Here is a 16,309-nt window from a genome sequence, read left to right as displayed (position 1 = left end):
TGAGAAAATAAGTTCACCTCAATGCAATATGAGTGGGAGCTCGAGAGGGTTAAGCACTCTCTATCCCAATTTGTAGTTAAAACAGAAAGAATAGATACCAAGTGTCTTTACATTTTAAAGGAAAGTTACATGGAAAAGGCTTCGGACCTGCCCCGAGAGTTAAACTGCTGAGCTAGCAAGAAAAGAAGTTATTAAAATGCCATTACCTTGTGGTTGAACTGCTGCCCGAAGAAAGAGGCGCTTCCCGCCCCCTGCTACGTAATTTACACACTGAAAGATGTTACTGAAGTGGCCCGGAGACCCGAAAATCAGCAGTTTACATACTCTCGCGGGAAGTTCGAGGCGTTTCAAGAATGAGAACACCCTCCCACAAGAATTTAATTGGCTAACCAAGAAAACCCCTACACAAGATGAAGAAGAAACACATTATTGGTGGAAAATTAATTCGAGAAATTCGGGATTGGTAAATTCAAAACAAGGGGAAAGAAAGGGTTAATATTGCCAACTTAAACAATGACTGAAAGAAATTTAACAAAGAACAAACTTATGAACAGCAAATTTCTTCAAAAACATAGTTCTTTCACTTCGCACCAGGGTGCATAATTGTATTTCTTCAGTAGTGCCATCTAGAAGAGAATGTCCACACTTCTTATTACAGGCAAAACAAAAATAAATCGAAAACGACCCAGTTCAGAAACTTCAAAATTTACAAGTAGTGACATCTTCTGAGAAACTTGAAAATTTACGCCGTAGATAAAGTTCAGGCTTCCGCCAGTAGGGGAGTTTCAACTGGCGCAAAGTTTGAATTAGCGGCATGGGGGTGTACCACCCGGTATAATAATAGTAATAATAATTGTGGTAATGAGCGGTATTTTTGTTGACGTTTTTATTTTGTAGATGCCGTCATGTTAGTTTAAAAGTTTACTTTTGCTATTAGCGCATTCAGTTTATTATTTCATGTTATGTAATCATTATTCAGGTGACCGTTTCCGGTAGCTCTCATATTTTGTATTTCGAGACGATATGGTTGATACGCAAGATTTAATTTCTTTATGTAACGTGGTTACACATTTCGATAGCCGTGTTTTTGAGAGGCAATCTCGTTATTTCAGTTAATTAATTAGTGACAGGAAGCCATTGATAAGTTAGCTCTGATATTTCATAATATGTGAAACGGTGGATGGTCAAAATTACGAGCAAAGTAATAGTAATATCCCTGATGATCTGCGGTGAGAAATGGAAAATGTGATATTTGGACCATGTCATTAATAATGTCGTATAAATGGATGTGTGAACGACACAGTTATTTCGCCCGCCGGATACGAGCGAGGCCGTATTATGAGTTACTACGGCGAGAATATTGATGAATAAATAGAATTGAGAGATGAATAATTTAACCGAGAGTGTTAAATATGCGACGACATGTGTTATGGTTGTAGGCGGAAAGCCTGTATTGGTTCAAATAGTTTCCAGGGAAAATAAATGCTCGGAAAATATGCAATTTAGAGTCCGAGGTAAATTATGAACAGAGCGACCGATCAATGTGTGTTTCGACAGTCATGTATAATCATTGATGACATGTAATACCAATAATTATTGTCCGTAAAGATTGAATAGTGTCATGTCTAGACATTTTCGTCTGAGGTGAGAAGATTGCCATCAAATTCACATAATTTTGCTACTTGGATCAGGGTAATATTCTATACTTCGATATTTGCGTGTTTTTATTTTAAATTTTATTAGGCAGCGATTTATGGGATCTAGATTTTTATTATGATATCCTTTCTGTGTATATATTTTGTCACCGTATTATTTTGGAATCTGATTCGTGAATAGTGTTTGTATTTGATTTATGTAAATAAAATAGGTGTAGTCAGGTTATTTTAATTTCAGTATTTCTTGGGAGCAGGATTTCTCCATTGACATGTTCATTTATGTAAATAAGATTTCATGTGTTAGGGTAAGAGATAATCGATTAGTTCATAGTCAAAACTATAGTAGTGGTATGCTCATACCAAAAGACAGTCAGTAATCACCAAGCATTAGAAGTCCACACATTTCAGTTAGGCAAATGAAGCGATCTTTAATAAGCAGTTGTATCACAAGTGCCGCAGATGACTTACATAAATAAGATGAAATCTGCCTCCATCTAGAGTTGGTACCACACAAAATATAGGCATTCGCAATGAAAATGCTGGTAGCGGCAAACTAGGTAAAGTTAACGATGTAAAGGGATCGCTTTCATTTGAGATGTAAACTTGGCCTAATTAATTTAAGTATTTTAAGCGTCCAGACTGTCACAGTTAAGTAGGCAAGGTTTAAATAATTGAATGAGTGGTGGTAGTACTCAGATGTTCAGTTCAATAAAATGTCTTGTTTTCAGCCACGAGCAGTTTAAATATGTGGCAAATGTTATATAACGGATAAAGTACCATGTTCATGGTGGTTTTATTTTTCCTCTTTTTCTTTTATTGTTACACATGGTTAGTGCATTCTAGTATTACTTTAGAGTTGGGTGCTTCCCAAATGAATTTAAACATGGGTTAAATGTTTGATAGGCACCTCAAGTCAATGTCAATTGGATGAATTTATAAATTAACTAATTAATTAATGAATTTATTTTGAGAGGACATTTACCAAGAATTGTAAATCATTTATTCAAATGAGACTGTATTTCTGACCAGTGTTTAAATGTGGTCATGTCACCGTCATGGAGACAGTGGTTCGATATAATCCAGAACACTAAAATTTAATCGACATTCATCCGAAATTTATTAAGGCAGATAATTAATTTATTGTAATGCAGATCTTTTAATTGTTTTAGATTTTAATTTCATTTTACATTATTATTTTACACCATTTTACTTTCATTTACACTTTGCAAATTTTGTTAAATAAACCATTTTATTTATTTAAATTTAATTCAGTCTTTGGGTACCGTCATTTAATAGTTTAGTTTACCCCATCTTTCATTTCCTCACCCCCCATCGACGTGTGGCCCATCAACCCGAGGGATTGAAGGACGCACCACCTGTGAGGAAGAAGACTCTACATGAGGCGGTAGGTAATTTTTTAAATGTCATTATTTTCAGCAGCAGCCGGCGCGCATATCAAGAAAGAAGACCATCGCCTTGGGTGCCTTTAAAAGGGCACATTACATAAGGTATCCCCGGGGTGGGCTTATCTATTGCTCAACAGTTCCTCAAGGGAACTTCACATCAGACTCATTTCTACACGCCACAATCAATTTACATGGACAAGAGGGCCCATACTAAATGACCTTGGTTGTGACCGGCCATAAACAAAATGAAAAGGAGGGGAAACACTTGCACTCCTTCTAGAAATACTTAAAACCCTAAGTGGGCTTACGGCCCAATGCAACAGAGGCTAAACAGAGGTGACTAAATGAGAAACATAAAATACCAAAAGAGTGTTAAGAATTTTTGGAGGTTTAGAAACTTCAGTACCGAGCTCGATAGCTGTGGCCAGTATGCAGTATTCGGCAGATAGTGGGTTCGAACCCCACTGTCGACAGCCCTGAAGATAGTTTTCCGTCGTTTCCCATTTTCACACGAGCCAAATGCTGGTACTCTGTCTTAATTAAGGGCACGGCCCCTTCCTTCCGACTCCTAGCCCTTTCCTGTCCCATCGTCACCATACAACCTATCTGTGTCGATGGGAGTAAAAATTGTAAAAAAAAAAAAAGGGAAACTTTAGTCACCCCATAACAAGTTAAATGAGAATCAACAGAGGTTAATCACTCTTTGTTCCCTTACTTTACATATTTCCCAGTAGGGAATAGAACAGAGCCCTCAGACTTGCCAAAAATTCTACATTTAAATCACCAGATTTAGAAATGTACATGAAATAAAAGAGGATGTAACCTTCCCCTCAAGCTATCTGCAGGAGATGTCACAAGTTTATAAACATTTTGCCATTGGCTTGCTTGCTGGGCTTTCCGAACCCCGCCCGCGGCCTCTGCCTCCCTTAGGACACGCTGCACTCAAATAACTGGAGCAATCAAGACAATACGGCCCCAAAGCACCCAGCTTTTATAGTATTTTTGAAGAAAAGCTTCCAGAACTCTCTACTGATAGGCTGGAATCCTGTACACACCCCCAATTGTAATCGGCTAGAGGGAATATTTGCAAAATTCTTATACGTTGATTGTTATTAAAGAAGGAAGCAGAAGAAGTGTTGACAACATTGTTGCATGGACAAAACAATATCCAAGCCTAAGGTTTGCCAACTGTAAAAGAAGTAGTTTCCTTTAAGAATAAATTATCGTTCACCCCGCCAGAAGGGGCACTTATACCGATTAAAGAGGCATCTAACTATTGAAAATCAGGGTATCTTGTAATACATCACGTCAAGATAGATTACATAGAAGGCCTTATAGAAGGTGCGCAGTTCAACTGGCCGAAGAAGGTGTACTTCGGTATAATAATAATAATAATAATAATAATAATAATAATAATAATAATAATAATAATAATAATAATAATAATTGTACCGGGCGGTACACCTCTACGACGCAAGTTCAAATCTTGCGCCAATTGAAACTCCTCTACAGGAGAAGCTCTGAACTTTACTACTGGACTAATTCTACGGTTTATCAGAAGATGTCACTGAGTGTTTTTTATTTGCTTTTGTTTTTCATGGATCAAGAAGTGTGGACATTCTCTAACAGATGTCTCTACCAAAAACTATGGTAATACACTCTGGTGTAATGGAATGAACTCTCCTGAAGAAATTTTGTATTCCTAAGTTTTGTTTTTACTAAATTTTGTTCTGTGGTTTGTGGGTTGGCAACATTAATCCTTTATTTCCGCCTGTTTTGAATTTTAACCAATCACTAATTTCTGTAATTAATTTTCCTCCAATCATGCTTTCTTCTTCGAATTTCCATGTGTAGTCTACCAATAAAATTGGGGGGTGTGTCTACTCATTCCTGAAAGGTCTCGAATTTTCCACGAGGGTATAAAAACTGCTGATTTTCTTGTCTCGGGGCCACTTCAGTAACATCTAACTTAGTGTGTGGATATGTAGCAGGTGGCGGGAAGCGCCTCTTTCTTCAAGCAGGTAATGGCCTGTTAACATCTTTATTTCTTGCTAGCTCAGCAGTTTAACTCTCGGGGAGGGTTCGAAACCTTTAATGTGTAACCTACCACTTTAAAATGTAAATTCCTCTTCTGTCTATGTAAAAACTACAAATATATTTTACTGTAAAGCGGGGATAGAGAGTGCTGTACCCCCTCGAGCTCCCCTTCATTTTGAAATTGAGGTGACTACGTTTCATAACACCGGGCGAGTTGGCCGTGCGCGTAGAGGCGCGCGGCTGTGAGCTTGCATCCGGGAGATAGTAGGTTCGAATCCCACTATCGGCAGCCCTGAAAATGGTTTTCCGTGGTTTCCCATTTTCACACCAGGCAAATGCTGGGGCTGTACCTTAATTAAGGCCACGGCCGCTTCCTTCCAACTCCTAGGCCTTTCCTATCCCATCGTCGCCATAAGACCTATCTGTGTCGGTGCGACGTAAAACAAAATAGCAAAAAAAAAAAACGTTTCATAACCGTTTCTTCTCTTCCTTAATGTATTAAAGTTTTCTCATACGGGTCACCTCCATAGATTGGGATTAGCTCCTGTATTATCGGCCTAGAGCCACTTAGGTTTTAAAGTGTAGATTTAGGAGTACAAATTCACGCCTCAATCCTTTTGTTTTGGGCCATTTAAATTAACCTAGTTTTTGCACACTAAGGCCCAGTAGGTCGGGTACGAGATACCCCTGTGTCTTTATTATGCCTTGATGGCAGTTTGTGTAAAAGTCCGTTATTGCCTTTATAGGCTTGAAAGATCGAGAGCGGGTCAGCTCTTTATAGCGTTGTGGTAAAAGTGCCTTATAGTGGCTTGTGATGAAAAGTTGGGAGCTAATGCTCCATGCAATTAAGGGTGTTCTGCCCTTTGGTATTTTGTTGTTGTGAGCTGAGAGCTCAGAAATTATACTTGGAGCTCGAAGCCCAGATCTTGTAATAACCCCCAAAACCTTGTAAAAAACCCCTGAACGGGTAAAATTATTTTGTACCTACCTTTCGTTGTTATTTCACCTAGTGGAAATTGTTAAATGTTGTTATCTGTTATTTGTTGATTTTGAAAAGAAAATATAACCTTTGTTAAAGTTTTAAATTAACTTTAATTCTGTAGTTGAGACCTATTCCAGCCCGCACCTTCTTTCACCTCTGACTACCACGGATATCTCCATAATAATAATAATAATAATAATTGTACCGGGCGGTACACCTCCACTCCGCTAATTTAAAATGTGCGCCAGTTGAAACTCCTCTGCTGGAGGAAGTCTGAACTTTATCTACGCTATTAATTCTCTACTTTATCAGAAGATGTCACCACGTGGAAAATTTTGAGTTTTTGAACTGTGTCATTTTTGATGTGGTTTTGTTTCGCTTGAAGTAAGAAGTGTGAACTTTCTCTTCTAGAGGACACTACTGAAGATCAACAATAGTGCAACCTAGTGCGGAGTCAAAGAACTAGTTTGTTGGAGAAATTTTTATTTCAAATGTTTGTTCTTTGCTAAATTTTTTTCAGTCTTTGGTTAAGTTGGCAATATTAACCCCTTCTTTCCCCTTGTTTTAAATCTAGCCTATCCCGAATTTCTTGAATTAATTTTCCACCAATTATGTGTTTCTTCTTAGTATTGTGTAGGGGGTTTATTGATCTACCAATAAAATCATCGCGGGAGGGTGTTTTCATTCCCCTAACGCCTAGAACCTTCTGCGAGAGTATTTAAACTGCTGATTTTAGGGTCTCCGGGCCACTTCTGTTCCATCTTTCAGTGTATAAAGTACATAGCAGGAGGCGGGAAGCGCCTCTTTCCTCGGCAGCGGTCAGCAATAAGGTAATGGCCGATTAATAAATTCTTTCTTTGCTAGCTCAGCAGTTTAACTCTCGGGGCGGGTGCGAAGCGTTCCTCCATGTAACCTTTTCCTAAAATGTAACGATCTTTTCTTCTATTCTCTTTTAAGCTGCATATTGGGATAGAGAGTGCTAACCCTCTCGAGCTCCCACTCACATTGTCTTGAGGTGAACTTATTTTCTCAACCTATTCTTTGTTAATGTAAAACAAATTGCTCTTTTCTAAAGTCACCTCGGTAGTATGGGATTAGCCCTTGCATTAGTGGCCTAGAGCCAGATTAGGTTTTTAAAAACAAGTGTATTAGGAGTGCAAGATCGCCTCCTCTCAAATTGTTATTTTAGAGGTCATGTAATTGCCCATTTTTATTTAATAGACCTCAGTAGGTTGGGTATTTTACCCCTGTGTCTATGTCCAGTGAGGACAACTTGAAGGTGGAGTTTGGTGTGGCCTGGGAGAGGCTTAAATTTTGAGAGCGAGTGGCTCTTTTGAAAATTGAGTGTTGTATGCCTCGTGGAGGCTTTTCTGTGTAATTTGGAGCAAGGGCTCCTAGGTATGAATGGGGTTTTCTGCCCCTCTGTTAAAACTCATGTTTGGGGTAAAACTGAGCTGATTGCCCAAGCAGTGTAAAATCAGGGCGCGAAGGCCAATTCCTGTATATATTGTAACTACCCTTTTTTTGATTTGCTACTTTGTACCTGCCATGCTTGTTATTTCTTTGTTTTTGAAAAGAAAATATAACCCTGTTAAATTTTAAATTAATTTTGCTTTCGTAGCTGGAGACCTATTCACACCCGCACCTTCTTTCACCTCTACCTACCACGGAAAACTCCGTAACAAGTGGTAGCAGAGCGTGGTTGAATGGGTCTCAATTTAGCCCCTTTTGACGGCTAAACATTGTTTGTTCCGAACTCTAACTATTTTCCCAGTTGCTGGAATTTTTTGAGTTTTTCAAAATTGTTCTGTCACCATGCCCGGCCCTCGCGATGTTCTCCATCTTAACTATTTGCGCAAGGAGGAGTTGATCTATGAATTGACTATTAGAAATGTACAATCTGGAGGCACGGTTGCAGTAGACACAAACAAGCTTAGAGAGTCCCTAGATTTGCCCATTTCCATCCCCAATTTGGGAGAGAAAGAAATTGACGACTCTCTTTCCACGATCACGGAGAATATTACTGGGCTAGCTTCTGTAGTTAGTTTTTTTGATGAAAATGATCCTTCTCCTAATCAAATTAAGCGTGTGCAAGCTAGGCTATATCATTTTTCGAATAGGGTTAACGATCTGTTGTCTCTAAAGTTGAATGACGTTCAGAAGAAGGAAGCTAGTACGCTGCTTGAAAATATGTCTGAATTATCTAGCAAGGTCACTCAATTGTTAACAGGGGAGGTTCCTCCCAAAAGCGATCTACCCACCACAGTGAATGCAGGTAGTGAGGAAGCGCCTCCCAAGGGAGAAGTTAATAGGATAACCGTTGCTGCTCAAACTATCCCTGCCCCATTGGACAACGAATCTGAACGTCGTGCATCATTGAGTAACATCCGTTCTGAATTAACTTCCTTGCCATTGAAACCTTTACCTACTATGTCACCCGGGTTTAGCAGCTTGCCTCATCCATTGGCAATGTTGCTCAGAGGTATCTCTAAGTTTTCCGTTAATACCACCTGTGATGTAATTTCTTTTTTAAGATTTCTAGTTGAATTTCAGGATCATGCCCTTGTGTTTTCTCTTTCTCCATGTCAAATTTTGCAAATTATCTATCCGTATGCTATTGGTATTCTCTCAGATAAAATCGTAAGAGCCATTGCCGAGCAATCATCTATTGAGGATTTCCATGCCCATTTGCTAGCTAACTTCATCCCGGCTAGGGCCAGGTCCTCCCTTATTTAGAAGTACTATTACCGTGTACAACGCTTGGATGAAAACTTGGCTGATTTCATACAGGACATTAAGTTTTATACTAGGGTGTTTGCTCTTCATTTCTCTGAGGATCAGATTGTACAAGCTATTGTGGAAGGGATTTCACCACCCTACAGGTCATATTTGTGTTTCGCGGCGTGTCCGCAAACTTTCTCTGAACTTGAAGCATTGGCAATCTCAGCGGAAGGAGTTAGATACGCCGATTCTTTGCGCGTCGCGAAAGAACCCCCGCCTTCCTTTAGTAATACTCGGCCTCCACCTCGCCGACCAGTCAATCCCCGTAAATGTCATGCTTGCGGGTCGCCTGACCATCTGCGCAACAAGTGTCCACTGATCAAGTCAAGTGGGACAAGGAATGGAGCCGGGTCATCACAAGGCTGTTTTAAATGTGGGGCTTTCTAACATATCGCCAAGAATTGTCCCAATTCGAATAGCACCCCCTCCTGCTCAACTTCAGGTGCAAATTCCACCTATGCCAATAATAAAAAGTGACTAGTGGCTTCGGCTGAGTCGACTAATCCATCTTCCCGAGACTCAGCCCCGGGTAAGCAGGTTGTAAATTCAGGGAACGAGCAATTTTCAAATTCATCTTTTGAAGGTCCCAAAGAGTGTCTTATGATTGCGGCGGATTCCCCCGCACCGGTCCCCTTTCTCAAAATTGAGTAAAATAACGAGCCTATAACAGCTCTCTTAGATTCAGGTAGTGTTTGTTCTATTATTTCGGCTGATTGGTATTCAAAATTGAAATCTGTTTGTAAGCTTCCTAACTATTGTTTGTCGGCGATCCAATATGTTTCGGCTAATTCCTCTCCATTAGAAATTCTCGGTTCCTTATATGTCAAAATTCGTATTTTTCAATTCACATGGAAAGTTAAATTGTTGTGGCCAAGCATTTGTCTTGCCCCATTATATTGGGAGCGGACTTTATTTCTCATACAGGTCTTGTGCTCGATCTTCAGAGTAGGTCTTGCACTTTCAAATTTGCCTCTAATAGTAATATCCCTCTATTAAAGTGTAATTCTGCATCATGTTCTTCTATTTCGCCTACCCAGGATGAGATGTTGTTAGACCTTATACATCTACCTGAGGAGCAGGCTGATAGTATTCGCAAACTGTGTAAGTCGTTTCCCGAGGTGTTCTCTGATACTCTTGGTGTTACTGACCTTATTGAATACAAAATTGAGGTCACGGATTCGATTCCTGTCCGTTTTCCACCTTATAGGCTATCTCCACCTAAAATGAAGGCTCTAAAAGAAATCATCGATCAGATTTTGAAGGACGGTATTATTAGGCCCTCTAAGTCAGCGTATTCTTCGCCTATTTTTTTAGTCCCGAAACCCCAAGGAGGCTTCAGGCCTGTCATTGATTACAGGGCTCTCAATCGGAAGGTGGTGTTACAATCTGTGCCCCTTCCCGACCTTCATTCTTGTTTTTCATGGTTTCGTAAGGCCAAGTTCTTTACTATCTTGGACTTGAATCAGGCCTATAATCAAATTCCCCTTGCCGAAGAGTCTAAACATCTTACAGCGTTTGCCACGGACTGGAATTTATACGAATACAACCGCGTGCCTTTCGGGCTCCCCACGGGAGCAGCTGTACTCACTAGGCTACTAGATAGGGTCTTCTCCGACATCAAATAAGAGTACTTATATCACTACTTGGACGATGTCGTCGTATTTTCAGAGACTTTTGAAGAACATCTAGATCAGCTGCGAGAAGTTCTCGATCGCCTTCGTAAGGCTGGGTTAACTGTTAAGTTGTCCAAGGTTGCCTTTGCTAAGCCCTCTATGTCTTTCCTAGGGCATATTGTGTCACCGGATGGTGTAGCAGTCGATCATTCTAGAACACAGGCCATCCGTGATTTTAAACCTCCCAAGGACATTAAAGGTATCGCCAGGTTCATTGGTATGGTGAATTTCTTCAGGAAGTTTATTCCTAACTTCGCTAATAGAGCGGCGCCCTTAAACCTTCTTCGTAGGAAAGGCATCAAATTCGAGTGGGGACCTTCACAACAAGCCGCTTTTGAAGACCTTAAATTAGCTCTTTGTAATGCCCCTGTACTTGCCATGCCTGATTTCTCGAAGAAATTCATTGTCCAAACCGACGCATCGTCGTCAGCGGTAGCTGCAGTCCTTCTTCAAGAGACTGAACTAGGGAGGCGCCCCATCGCCTATGCGTCCAGGACATTGTCGGCTCAAGAAGCCAAGTATTCCATCTATGAGCTCGAAGGTTTGGCAGTCTTATTCGCCTTAGAGAAGTTCCGTCTCTATCTGGAACATGTCAAATTCGACCAGGAGACAGATAATCAAGCCTTAAGCTGGGTCTTAGGTAGGCCGCGTCGTACTGGTCGTATAGCCCGCTGGGCCATCCGTATTTCTGCCTTCCAGTTTGATGTTAGACATATCAGAGGTACCGAAAATGTTGTTGCTGATGGACTCAGCCGTATGTTTTCTAACGACGTCGAGACCCACGAACCGGTCGACAGTTCATCACCTTCCGAGTCCATACTATCTAAGGTTAATGCCATCCTAACAGATGCTCCCATGCTCTTTAGGGATATCGAGAAATACCAACGTGAAGATCCTACGCTGGCTCCGATAATGGAAACCCTTTCTTCTGGGGAACATGTTGTCCCTTATGTTCTGAGGAATGGTGTTCTCTGTTGCCCTTCGAGGTATGATAAGATGATGAAAGTTGTTGTTCCAGCGGTTCTGGTACCTATGATCTTCAAGTATTATCATGAGACCCCATTAGGAGGGCATCTTGGTAAGTTATCTTTAAAACTCGTGAAAAGATTCGTGAAATGTTCATCTGGAAAGGTATGGACGGTGAAATCCGTGAACTAGTAAAGGCTTGTAAATCCTGTTTGCTTAGTAAACCGACCATGTCCACCAAGGTAGGCCTCTTGTCTTCTCAGCAAGCGTCGCGCCCCATGGAACGCCTGTATTTTGATTATGTAGGACCATTCCCCCAGTCAAAGGGTAATGCCAACAAGTTCATCCTTGTGTGTGTAGATGGTGTTACCAGATTTTCTTGGTTATTTCCGACTAAGCTGGCTACCGCTCAGTCTACCATTACCTGCTTAAATTCTATTTTTGCTTCTTTTGGTCCGTGCCAATATATTGTATCGGATAATGCTAAGGCTTTTACATCTAACTTATTTCGTAAATTCTGTTTTGACTTATCCATCTCTCATGTAACTACTTCTGCTTATTACCCTCAACCATCTCTGGCTGAACGGGTTAATCGTAATCTCAGGTCCGCACTTATTGCCTATCATCATGAAGATCATTCCAGGTGGGACACGTCCCTGCATTGGTTAGCTTTTGCTTTGAATTCGGCGGTTCATGAATCTCATAAGTTCACTCCAGCTTCCTTGATGTTCAAGTTTGTTCCCAACACGCCGCTCTCTAACCTTTGGTCTCTGAGTGACATTCTACCCGAGACAATAGATCCGGATAATATTAAAGATCTTTGGAAGAAGGCTAAAGCCAATCTTAAGGTATCTCATGAAAAGGTTAGGGAAAAGTATGATCGTGGACGGAGACCCACCACTTTGAAGGTAGGTGACCAGGTGATGGTCAAGAATTTTGTTCCCGCGGGCAAGCTTGCCCCCAGATTTCATGGGCCATGCATCATTCTCGATTTTCTTACGCCGGTTACATTGTTAGTAAGCAATCCAGCCACCGAGAGGATATTTAGGGTTTACCTGTCCCAGGTGAAACCGGTGTAAATTTTGTGTCAACTTACTTCATATAATTTGATAGGAATATGAAGGTTATATTTTTTTTTTTGAGTTCCACTCTTAAGGCATTCTGCTCCTTCTATTTTATTTTATATGTAAGCATTTCTGTGAAACCTCCCCCGATTTGTTAAACTGCCATCCTGTCCTTGCCACGGCCATTACGACGCTCCCGTCTCCTGCTCCACTACACACAGTGGCTGGCTTAGATGAAATGCCATGGATATCTGCACGCCGCTGGCCCCTCAATCTCTCTACATGCCTGTGCCCTCAAAAGAAACATGATGGTCCAACACAATTCTGCCGCCTAGCTTTAATGTTTCAGTGCCCCCGCAGCCGCGCGGCGCCGTGCCGCAACTGGGTTTGAGGAAGGGCCCCCTCGGCCCCAGCGAGGACGACATGTGCACGGCGAGCCGGAGCTCTCCTCCCGGCCAAGGCTGATGTGCGGCGCACGACCTGCTACTAACCCGCAGCCTGTATATGTTCACCGCGGGCGCGGCGTGTTTCAACACCTCTGCTCCCCTCATAGTGCGGGCGAGCGGTATCTCAGGGTACTTGAGGGGTCCGAGCGGCCTCCTTTGGACGCAAGCTGCAACGGCCGGTCTGGCCATCCAACTTCATCAACCTCAACTACATGGACAGTTACGATAAGCAATGACTACACTCGGGAATTCAACAGCAATATTTGGTGGACATTGCAAAATTTTTCATCACTTTTAAGTATTAAAAGTTTATCCTCAGAATTCTACTTCTACAAACTTAAAAACTATTCTTCATCTGCAACAACAAAATTTTGAAACTAAATCAAACCAAATTAAGAAAATATTGTAAATTTTTTTTGGCAATTAATCTCCATATCTACATCAAAACTTGGACCTTGTTTTCAAACAATTTCATGTGTCACCCCGGGAGGAACTTTTGGGGGGGGGGAGGTCTGTACCGGGCGGTACACCTCCACTCCGCTAATTTAAAATGTGCGCCAGTTGAAACTCCTCTGCTGGAGGAAGTCTGAACTTTATCTACGCTATTAATTCTCTACTTTCTCAGAAGATGTCACCACGTGGAAAATTTTGAGTTTTTGAACTGTGTCATTTTTGATGTGGTTTTGTTTCGCTTGAAGTAAGAAGTGTGAACTTTCTCTTCTAGAGGACACTACTGAAGATCAACAATAGTGCAACCTAGTGCGGAGTCAAAGAACTAGTTTGTTGGAGAAATTTTTATTTCAAATGTTTGTTCTTTGCTAAAATTTTTTCAGTCTTTGGTTAAGTTGGCAATATTAACCCCTTCTTTCCCCTTGTTTTAAATCTAGCCTATCCCGAATTTCTTGAATTAATTTTCCACCAATTATGTGTTTCTTCTTAGTATTGTGTAGGGGGTTTATTGATCTACCAATAAAATCATCGCGGGAGGGTGTTTTCATTCCCCTAACGCCTAGAACCTTCTGCGAGAGTATTTAAACTGCTGATTTTAGGGTCTCCGGGCCACTTCTGTTCCATCTTTCAGTGTATAAAGTACATAGCAGGAGGCGGGAAGCGCCTCTTTCCTCGGCAGCGGTCATCAATAAGGTAATGGCCGATTAATAAATTCTTTCTTTGCTAGCTCAGCAGTTTAACTCTCGGGGCGGGAGCGAAGCGTTCCTCCATGTAACCTTTTCCTAAAATGTAACGATCTTTTCTTCTATTCTCTTTTAAGCTGCATATTGGGATAGAGAGTGCTAACCCTCTCGAGCTCCCACTCACATTGTCTTGAGGTGAACTTATTTTCTCAACCTATTCTTCGTTAATGTAAAACAAATTGCTCTTTTCTAAAGTCACCTCGGTAGTATGGGATTAGCCCTTGCATTAGTGGCCTAGAGCCAGATTAGGTTTTTAAAAACAAGTGTATTAGGAGTGCAAGATCGCCTCCTCTCAAATTGTTATTTTAGAGGTCATGTAATTGCCCATTTTTATTTAATAGACCTCAGTAGGTTGGGTATTTTACCCCTGTGTCTATGTCCAGTGAGGACAACTTGAAGGTGGAGTTTGGTGTGGCCTGGGAGAGGCTTAAATTTTGAGAGCGAGTGGCTCTTTTGAAAATTGAGTGTTGTATGCCTCGTGGAGGCTTTTCTGTGTAATTTGGAGCAAGGGCTCCTAGGTATGAATGGGGTTTTCTGCCCCTCTGTTAAAACTCATGTTTGGGGTAAAACTGAGCTGATTGCCCAAGCAGTGTAATATCAGGGCGCGAAGCCCAATTCCTGTAAATATTGTAACTACCCTTTTTTTGATTTGCTACTTTGTACCTGCCATGCTTGTTATTTCTTTGTTTTTGAAAAGAAAATATAACCCTGTTAAATTTTAAATTAATTTTGCTTTCGTAGCTGGAGACCTATTCACACCCGCACCTTCTTTCACCTCTACCTACCACGGAAAACTCGGTAACAATAATAATAATAATAATAATAATAATATTTTTTTACGAGGGATTGTGGAAAATCTTCAAAAAGACACATGTGAAGGGTCCGCACTCCACAAGTGTGTGGGACTCTTACCCACTAAAAACCACACACCCTTTTCCCACGATGTGTATCATCACCCCGGAACCGCTCTCGCATTACTTCAGGGTGATATCGTGCTTTGTCTTTCAGACGTCTTCTTTCTTCATTTCTCCTTTACGAACGTTCGTATGCTTCCAAATCCTTCTTCTTCTGACGAAGGACATTCTCCACGTACACTGCCACGCGATCCCAGGATTCCTGATTTCGCAGCATCACCGAAATAATATTATCTGCTGTCAATTCTCCTAGTTCAGTTTCCACACATCTTCTCTGAATCGTCCAATGGCCGCATACAAAAAAGGTGTGAAATACGTCGTCAATGTCATCACAGTATATGCATGCTGCGTCATTCGCTCTGCCCACTTTATGCAGGAATTTCCGGAAATATCCATGCCCTGTTAGAAGCTGCGTAAGGTAGTAATTTACTTCACCATGGGCCCTTTCAACCCAGATATCCAAGCGTGGTATCAGTCGCTTGGTCCATTTGCCTCGAGGGTCACTTTCCCATCTGAGTTGCCATCACCTCATCCGTTGACTGAAGGCACGCTTCTTTGCACATTTCTTTCCCAGCTCTCCTTGGGTTCGCCAGATTTGATGTCGCTCCAATGCAAGTAGGTCTATTGGGGCTATTGCTGCCACCGTGAGGATTGCAGGTTCAGAGACCGTGCGGTATGCGCATGCAATACGTAAAGCCGCTCTCCGTTGTACGGCAGCTATCCTTCTCCGATACCAAGCGAATCTCAAGGATTCAGCCCAGATTTCAGAGCCATATAAGAGCACTGACTGAACCGTCGACATGAGAAGACGTCGTTTGCTGGATTTCGGACCTTTAATATTTCCCATTAGTCTGCTAAGTGCAGTCATGTATTTTACTGCCTTGTCTGTCGCTCTCTGAATATGATTCCAGAATGTGAGCTTGGAGTCAAGTGTCACTCCTAGATATTTTGTGCTCGCAGATGTTTCAATCACTAACTCTCCAACAGTCATTGGTACAAGAGTTTCGATCCTTTTCCTCGTCAGAAGAACTATCTCCGTTTTGTGTTCGGCTAATGTTAGACTGTGGTTCATCATCCATTCTTTTATGCGCCGCATCACCTGGTTCAGTTTGATTTGAGCCATTTCAACATTACGAGCTACTATCAAGGCGGCCACATCATCGGCGTAGCCCACAAGCTTCGTGTCCTCTGG

Source organism: Anabrus simplex, chromosome 5, assembly GCF_040414725.1.
Source record: "Anabrus simplex isolate iqAnaSimp1 chromosome 5, ASM4041472v1, whole genome shotgun sequence".
Lineage (NCBI taxonomy): Eukaryota > Metazoa > Arthropoda > Insecta > Orthoptera > Tettigoniidae > Anabrus > Anabrus simplex.
This window is presented reverse-complemented; position numbering follows the sequence as displayed.